The following is an 8,119-nucleotide window of genomic DNA, read 5'->3' as shown; positions in this document are numbered from 1 at the left end:
TCCACGTCTTAATTTTTATACTGATTATTATAAAGTTTTGCATTCACGTCGTCAGGGTTACGAAAAAGGACATAAAGGTACCCCCTTTCTTATTTAACACCCCACAGGTGAAGCTAAAAATTATTGTACAAACCAAAATAAATTAAGCCCATTTTATTTATTATTTATATATATTCATTTTACATAAAAATCTTAATTTGTATTGCAAGACAAATAATTTAATAAAGGCTTCCTCTTTTCTGGAGGTGATTATATCCAGCTTGGTATGGACCAAGCTGAAGATCTAGGCTACTGTGGGTTGCGCTGGTGAGGGTCACATATTCTTTTTCGGTTTTCTCACGATATATTTTTATTCACCGAAATGCATACAATAAAGATTTTCTTTCCGCACGCTTTTCCCAATAGAGATTCAAATGTAGTGTTTCTTTTCTTTAGAGAACGTACTACGAGTATGTAATGATATTTTCTGGTTCAAACTATCAGTAAACAAGCACGAAGGAGCGTCTATGATCCCAAGCATGGAATTAACCTTCAAACTATTTTGTCTTATACTTGTCTTTTGTCTTTTTGCCTGCTATAGGGAAGTGGCCCATATAAACAAGATTTTTCGTTGTATATTTATCCTCCAATATAAAAGTTTTGAGTCGAACCTAGTAAACGCGAGCGAAGCCAGGACGGGTAGATAGTATTTTTTTAATGTATAAAATGTTACTTGAAAACGGTCGAACGCTGCGTTGTCAATATATTAGTTTTATTCATCACTGTTTGATTTTATGCTACATGCATATTTTTACTAAAGTTTCTAATTAGTTTCACAATTTTATCGAATACAATAGTTCACCACACTATTTATTTTGTTTATTATATTTTATCTGTTTCAGAATAATAGACTTCGACACCAGTACCTATCACAAAGTAGGCAGTACTGGTGGTAGAGCTTAGTGTTGTGTTCCGGTTTGAAGGGTGAGTGAGCCAGTGTAATTACAGGCACAAGGGACATAACATCTTTGTTCCCAAGGTTTGTGGCGCATTGGTGATGTAAGCGATGGTTAACATTTCTTACAATGCCAATGTCTAAAGGGCGTTTGGTGACTACTTACCATCAGGTGGCCCACCAGGTGCTCGTCCGCCTTCCTATTCTATAAAAAAAAAAAAGTTGTATATATTTTTACATCGAGAAAGTTTTTATAATATCTACTGTGATGTATCTGGTCGTTTGAATAAAATAATTTACTGCGTACTAAGCATAAGATAGTACATAAATAAAAATAAGAGCTAAAAATTACTTAATAAATAGAGAAAACTTATTCTCTTTGTGATATTTTTTAGATAAAAAAACTTGCTAACCTTCAGTTTTCGTGCTGATTGCCTACTCTCTCTTATCGTTGATGTCGTTGCGTGACCTGAATACAACCGTGATTTATATATAACGCATGTAAATATAATTTTTACGACTTTTTATTTTAGTTAACGAAAATAAATTTGTTATAAATGATGCTAAATTGTTGTTGTAGCGATCAAATTTTTTTAAGTGTAAAATTCAAACAAAACGTATAAGTGTAAACAAACATTAGTGCATGCGACTTTAAAATCAATGTTAGTAAATTCATGGTTCAATATCGTATTATATCGTTTGTTAGTTAGGAAATGCATTTAGATTTACTTATCCGGCTTAATACAAAATAGATGAGTTATGTCTACGAAATTGCTACGAACCGCTACGAAACTACAAATACACATATAGCGCCATCTTTTGGAGGGCTGGTGTATTTTATAAGTAACTTAATTGTAAGCTAGGTTAAAAGCAATAGCGACATCTTTATGTTGTCCGAGTAACTTCTATGAATTTTTGAAGTTCTTGCTTAATTTTCAATACTAGCGGTTGGAGGCGCTTGGGTGGGAGAGCCTACATCGATATTCCGCTTCGTACTACGTTGTCTTCTAAAAATTAAAATTTAATGGATTGTAATAACTAGGATATTTTTATTGACGTTATATATTCAACGATACGTGTCTTAAAATAATTAAATATTAAAGAATTGTAATGAAGGTTTGATTACTATTGTAATAATGATTGTTTGAGTAGTTTCTGGAACAGTTAGTCGCTGGTATAAAGGTTAAGGGTCATAAACGACTAATCAATATATATGTAGTAGATACTTAATACTCTCACATATCTTAAATAAATATTTTACATGCTTAAGCATAATAATTCTTAAATATGTCTATTTAATACTGTACTATAGTGAGTTAGTTATATTGTATCCGTTTCGTTGCGAAAATATACTTTTTATTGCCGAATAAAATAATAGTAATGGAAATATTATAAATTTATTTGTATAATGAAGAAAAATAGGAAATTAATGAGAATAACTGGTCGGTTTTCATGGAAACCGGCGCGACATTGTCGGCGGGCGGGTGCGTGCCTTCGCCACGCGATCATTTTGCAGCGACTACCGAGCTGGCTGCACGCCGTCCGCGCCGCCCACCACCATACCATCCCTTATGCCATAACCTCGTTAACTTGAGTGACGTAAAGCATTCTTATAACTAACCGTGTATAGTGAACGACTATCGGGGACGTGGCATCGCTACTTTTAAACCAGTGTCCGCGAACCTTTTAAAGATAACCTTGCTCGCTGCATTTATTATTCAGTGGCTGCGCTAAGCTATAGTCAGGATGGCGCCCTTTACAGGTACAGTTACTAAAATAGTTTCTTTAACTGAATCCTGTACAATTTTTATAGTTTTTATTCGTTCTTCCCATTAAGCTTTATATAGCTTTGTTCTATCAGTCTGTTGCGCGTTATGTTGCACAATGCACTAATTTTTGTGACATTCCATTTTATATTAACGGAAAAACAATATTAGTTTGCAATATTAATTGTTTTTGTTTTAAATAATACACTTGTGTTACATTTAAATAACTTCTATAATAAGAATTTGTAAAATATAGTCCCTATTTTGTATTTGGTGTTTCGTCAAATTTTAAAACACGTGTTATATCCAATACATTACTAAATTCATAAAAATAACGATTTGAAAGAATATAATATGTATATTATCATTTCCGTTTAGGTTAAGTCCTATGAAAAAGGCAATTCAATAAATTTTCCCATTACGTTTTTCATTACTTTTTCAATTGGCGCACGATGAAGATTTATTATAACCGTTTATATTTCATTATTATTTAATGTTTGGAACATAACAAGTGCGTATCCGGGTTTTGTTGACTTGTATTATTTGAAACGCGTTTATACTAATCGACAATACTCTGTTCATTTTAACTACCAATCAAGTTACTATTTTTAGTTCTTGAATAATAATATTACAATGAAAGGCAGCCTTGTTGAAGAGTACAATATTATATTTATGTATTTTTATAATTGGTTTTATTTTTTTTTATTTTTTTTCAGCCTTTTGCCGTCTACTGCTGGACGAAAGCCTCCCCCATAAAACGCCAACCATCCCGATAATTATTTAATATATAATTATTTAATAGATAATTGGTTAATTATTATTAATACCTATTATTTCTTATTCGTCTACGAGTTGACTTTGTTTACATAGTGAGCGTTTTCTCTAAGACATAATGTCACTCTTATACATATATTACTCAAATTACTAATAGAAGAAAAAAAAATAGTAAAATTATTCTTTTATATAATCTATGAGCAACAAATTTTATAGCTTTATGTGAAACTAAATTACTTTTTATTCCAATGGAGCGTATGTTATGTTATGTAATATGGTTTTAAATGGTTGCTGCAATTCCATATTGAGCAACAAAGCAAGAAAACCAGTGTATTATAGTTTTTAATAATAATACTTTAAAGCTAAATAACACGTTATAAATTGGGGCATATTACAGTGAAAAAATGTATTACTATTTAACACTCTTGATTGTATTTAGTCCTTATTCTTTTAAATGAACTAAAATTTACCCCAAATTACAATTTGTTGAGTAAAGTAAACGTTTGAATGTGTAAGCGTCATATTTTATTGCGTATATACCTTATCTTAAAATGCGACTTTAAGTACGAGTAGACGATGTTACAGCGCTACCCAGCCTTTATTATTTTCGGTGCTCATTAAATATGTCGAGTACACGCCTTTCAATGAATACAAGCGAAAATATTTTATTTAAAAACAACGTTTTCGCAATACGTTGTGAGCATCAGTACTTTTATAATTAAAAAAATCTTTTTTAAAACCCTCTTCAACAAGAAACCTCGAAGGTTCACGGTTCATTTAGCCACTTCAAATATTTTTATAGTATTTTGAATGTGTTACTTTAAAACATTATATATTTACAATGTATATTTATTTCGAATATTAGTTATATGATGGCTTTGTACTTTATAACTTTGTAACATTATTAGCAGGCTTTATACAGTTAGTTAAATACATGGATTGAATTCGTTGCGTGAGAAGTGCTTACGACGGTCGTAGAGGCTATTTACGTCGCAATATATCCATTTATTCTAGGTTCGCTTTATTGTAACACTGTATTTCATTAAAGACTTGCATTTTCTTACACCCGTTGGGAATATTGACTGATTAATTCTCCCTAGCCATTTGAGCCCCGTTCGATGTATTAAGCTATTGAATTTCGTTTAATTGGATATGAGCGAGGTAAATGAGATCTTTTAGGGCTGACTGTTTTTTAATGTGACTAAAACGTTATTCTATGGTTGCCTGTACACAATATAGTTTTCAAATTACTATAACTTTATTGGTACTGCCCTTAATTTTCCATTAGTTGTTAAATAATTTAAATTATATATTGATTTTTACTTTAACATATTGTTTTTATTTGAGGTATTTACCTCAAATAAAAACAATAATCTTTTGTGTGATGTTTCAAATTAATATATTTACTATCAGCCAGTCGACAGACTCATTACAGAACTTCGATCAGTTTTAACATTGCAAGCTACAACATTATGTCAGCTATTCAAAAATAGATACCTTTTTAAAAATATATATTTCTTTTACTTGATTTTTATCTGTTATAGACTAATTAAAAACAAACAGACAGAACATAGTTTATATTCCGATTTTATTAGATTTTAACTTAGATGAACCGTAGCATTATATAACGCAAAGGTTTCTTGCTTAAACTAAATGTTTACGAATAATTGTTTTCTTTTTTATTGCCCGTAGGGAACGTGCTATGTTGCGTGTTATTTTAAAGTATACTTACTTTAAAACATTCAGCAAACGTTTAAGTCTCTATGTTTTAATGAGCTGCTATCTCACTTTGCAGATTTTTCTTCTAATTGGTCTACTCTACTCGACGTCTTAGCTCATGTCGCATTTCTTTGTTTAAAAACCTACAAAAAAGACGTACCTATAACTGCTTCCTAACTATTTTTTTTTACTAAGATATCTAACAAATATGTTAATTTACAATATAAATTAGTACTAAAAATTTTAATATTTGATTATTTCCATATTGCCAAGAAAATCCTTTATCTTACAAGTATTTTTTTTGAGTCGTTCTTTCATTTATTTACATGACAATTTAATATGAATAAATTGCTTTTGAAACGATATTTTTTTGTAAGCCGCATTATTATGTATTAGAATTCGGAATATTTAAATGAGGGGCTGGTGTGGGTTAACAGTGTCGCTGAAAGCACATGCTTGAGCTATCCATCATTGTAGTGGCCATTAACTAGAGAGGAAAGGGCGAGGGCGCGCCGGGTCACGCCAACGCTCGTCCGTTTCGCTGCAAATAACGTTAGATCACGCCCGAGCTGGTTTTCAGCAATACGAGTATATAAATAAGATGTACAATTTATTATTATGCACATAATCTTATTAATTACATTATTAGTAAACTATGTACAGACATTTTTATTATATACAAAATAAAATTAAAAAAAAAAAAAACAAAATACAAATACATTATTAAAACCTTAAATAAATAAAAAATAATTTTGGGTTCTTTAACAGGTTTATACATAATATATGATAGAACCGTAACAAAATGACATATTTCTGAAATGTAACACAGATTTATGAAAGCTCTTATAACTTTTTGTGTATTCTCTTCCGAAATTTCGGTACGAGTAGCAACCATTTTTATTTTACAGTATGCAAACATTTCTTGAATTTCGGCCGCATGTCTCGTTACAGTAAGTTTTGCTTATCTATTTTATAAACCAAAGTTTTCTATGCTACTCGCTTGTAGCGGCTTGAACTTTTAATAGGACAGACACTTGAAGCTGCTCCTGCAATGCTAAAAGTCTTTGAAATTCTTTATATGTTTACATTTCCAACGGCTTGATGAAATGTGTCAGATTTTAATTAAAAATATTTTCTCTCCTGAAATTTTCTAACAGAGTAACAGTAAAACAGTAACAGCCTGTTAATGTCCCACTGCTAGGCTAAGGCCTAACAGAGTATATCATTTTAAATTTAATTATTTTAATTTTATATTTTCTATTCGATTAATTTTACGTTATGATGAGGGCATCAGGCCTCCTGACCGAATATAGCCACGGTGGCCAATCTCGAGAGAGATTAGCCAACTGTGCAAGACATGCTGCACAAGTGTGTGCACAAACACAGATACAATATCTATTCCATCATTCTCATAATCCAACGGGACGACAATCCGACACGACCGGAAAGAGTTCAGGCGCAGGACTAACGGCCTTACGTGTTTTTCGGGGCACGTAAGTGCATACCTTTAACTTCCAGACTTTGGGTTGCTAGTAAGATTATTCAACAGAAAACCCCAATACCATTTTTATTGGCACGACCTGGGGTTTGAGCTCAAGACTTTGAAATCTGCGGCCTTATTTTTATCCACTAAATTAAGGAGACAGGCAGTTTCTTTACGTTATGTAATTTTGAAAATATAATGTTTATTGTTATTTCGATTGAGGTGATTGAATTATATTTCTGTTACACAATAACTATCACAAGGGATACCGTGGTATTTTGTTTGGAAGTCCATTCATTGTCTCGAAATAGAACATTGTTACAACAATTTAAAATAGGTAGGCAGACCAGCAAATGGGCTATTTGGTATGTTAGTGGTCACCACTACTCATAAACATTGGTATTGTGAGAAATATTAACCATGTCTTACATCGCCAATGCGCCTCTAATCTTCGGAACTAAGATGTTATTTCACTCGTGTCTGCCTCTAGTTACACTGGCTCACTCACCCTTCAAATTTGACGATCCACTCGTGTGTCGGAACACAAATAATTCCAAGTATTGCTGTATGGCGGAAAAATGTGTGATTAGTGGATGCTGTCTACCACAGCGTAAAAAACTATTTATAATTAATTTAAAAATATATAATATTGTATAATTTAATTTACGCCAAGCGAAGCGGGTTCGTAACAACTCGTATGTTATAAATAAAACAAATATGTAAATATGTATGTGTATTGAGTACGATGAATGCTTTCAGAGTTTTTATCTTTTATTATTATTTATGACTCTCACTGACTCGCATCGCGTTCTGGTAAATTACTAAATTTTTTTTTGTGTATGTTTTGCTTGTCATTTCAAAATAGATTTTCATTAACAAGAGACATATATTAAGCAACTGATGTAAATATATTAAAATTATATTTCTTAGTAAAGTAAAAACTAAAAATTATATATCAACAATTGATATATATTTTTAGCCGACATGAAAAACAGAGTTTATCGGCGGTTTATAAGTGTCTATTTCTAAAGAGATTCTAGCCTCAGTTTGGCTAATGTCGAGACTAAATCTATTAAAACATATGGGGTATTTGAAAATATTTTAATAATTTTTTTTTTCATTATAATTTTCTGCTCAACGTCATTAAAATACTATTTTTAAGTTACTAGTAGTGCACTTAGGTACATGCAGGCAAATTTTTCAAGCCGCTTTTTATACGCTTAGTAAAAAAAAGTCATCTTTTATATACTCATCTCTTTATTATGCCGAGATATTTTTAGATATGTATATATTATGTACAATCAGTATCGGGTCAAGCGACCTTCTCCACAACCAGCCTACCAAACGTTTAAGAGAGTATACATCTTCATTCGACGTCCACACTCATTTTTTTCTGCGCTCATTCACTTTCTTATTTTTAATTTTAATATTTCCGAAAGTTCT

General features: G+C 31.5%; 1 protein-coding gene across 2 annotated transcripts in view; it reads left to right on the top strand.

The window, feature by feature from the left end:
* The first annotated feature begins 2,462 nt into the window (after nt 1-2,462).
* LOC126780906 (schwannomin-interacting protein 1 homolog) overlaps nt 2,463-8,119 on the top strand; it is a 31,979-nt gene continuing 26,322 nt past the window's right edge. For both annotated transcript variants that reach the window (XM_050505596.1, XM_050505595.1), the window contains exon 1: nt 2,463-2,696. The gene's annotated coding sequence lies outside the window, so the exon portion shown is untranslated. The remainder of the gene's footprint in view (nt 2,697-8,119) is intronic.

Source organism: Nymphalis io, chromosome 3 (assembly GCF_905147045.1).
Source record: "Nymphalis io chromosome 3, ilAglIoxx1.1, whole genome shotgun sequence".
NCBI lineage: Eukaryota > Metazoa > Arthropoda > Insecta > Lepidoptera > Nymphalidae > Nymphalis > Nymphalis io.
The sequence above is the reverse complement of the archived record's forward strand: the minus strand, read 5'-3'. Positions and strand labels throughout refer to the sequence as shown.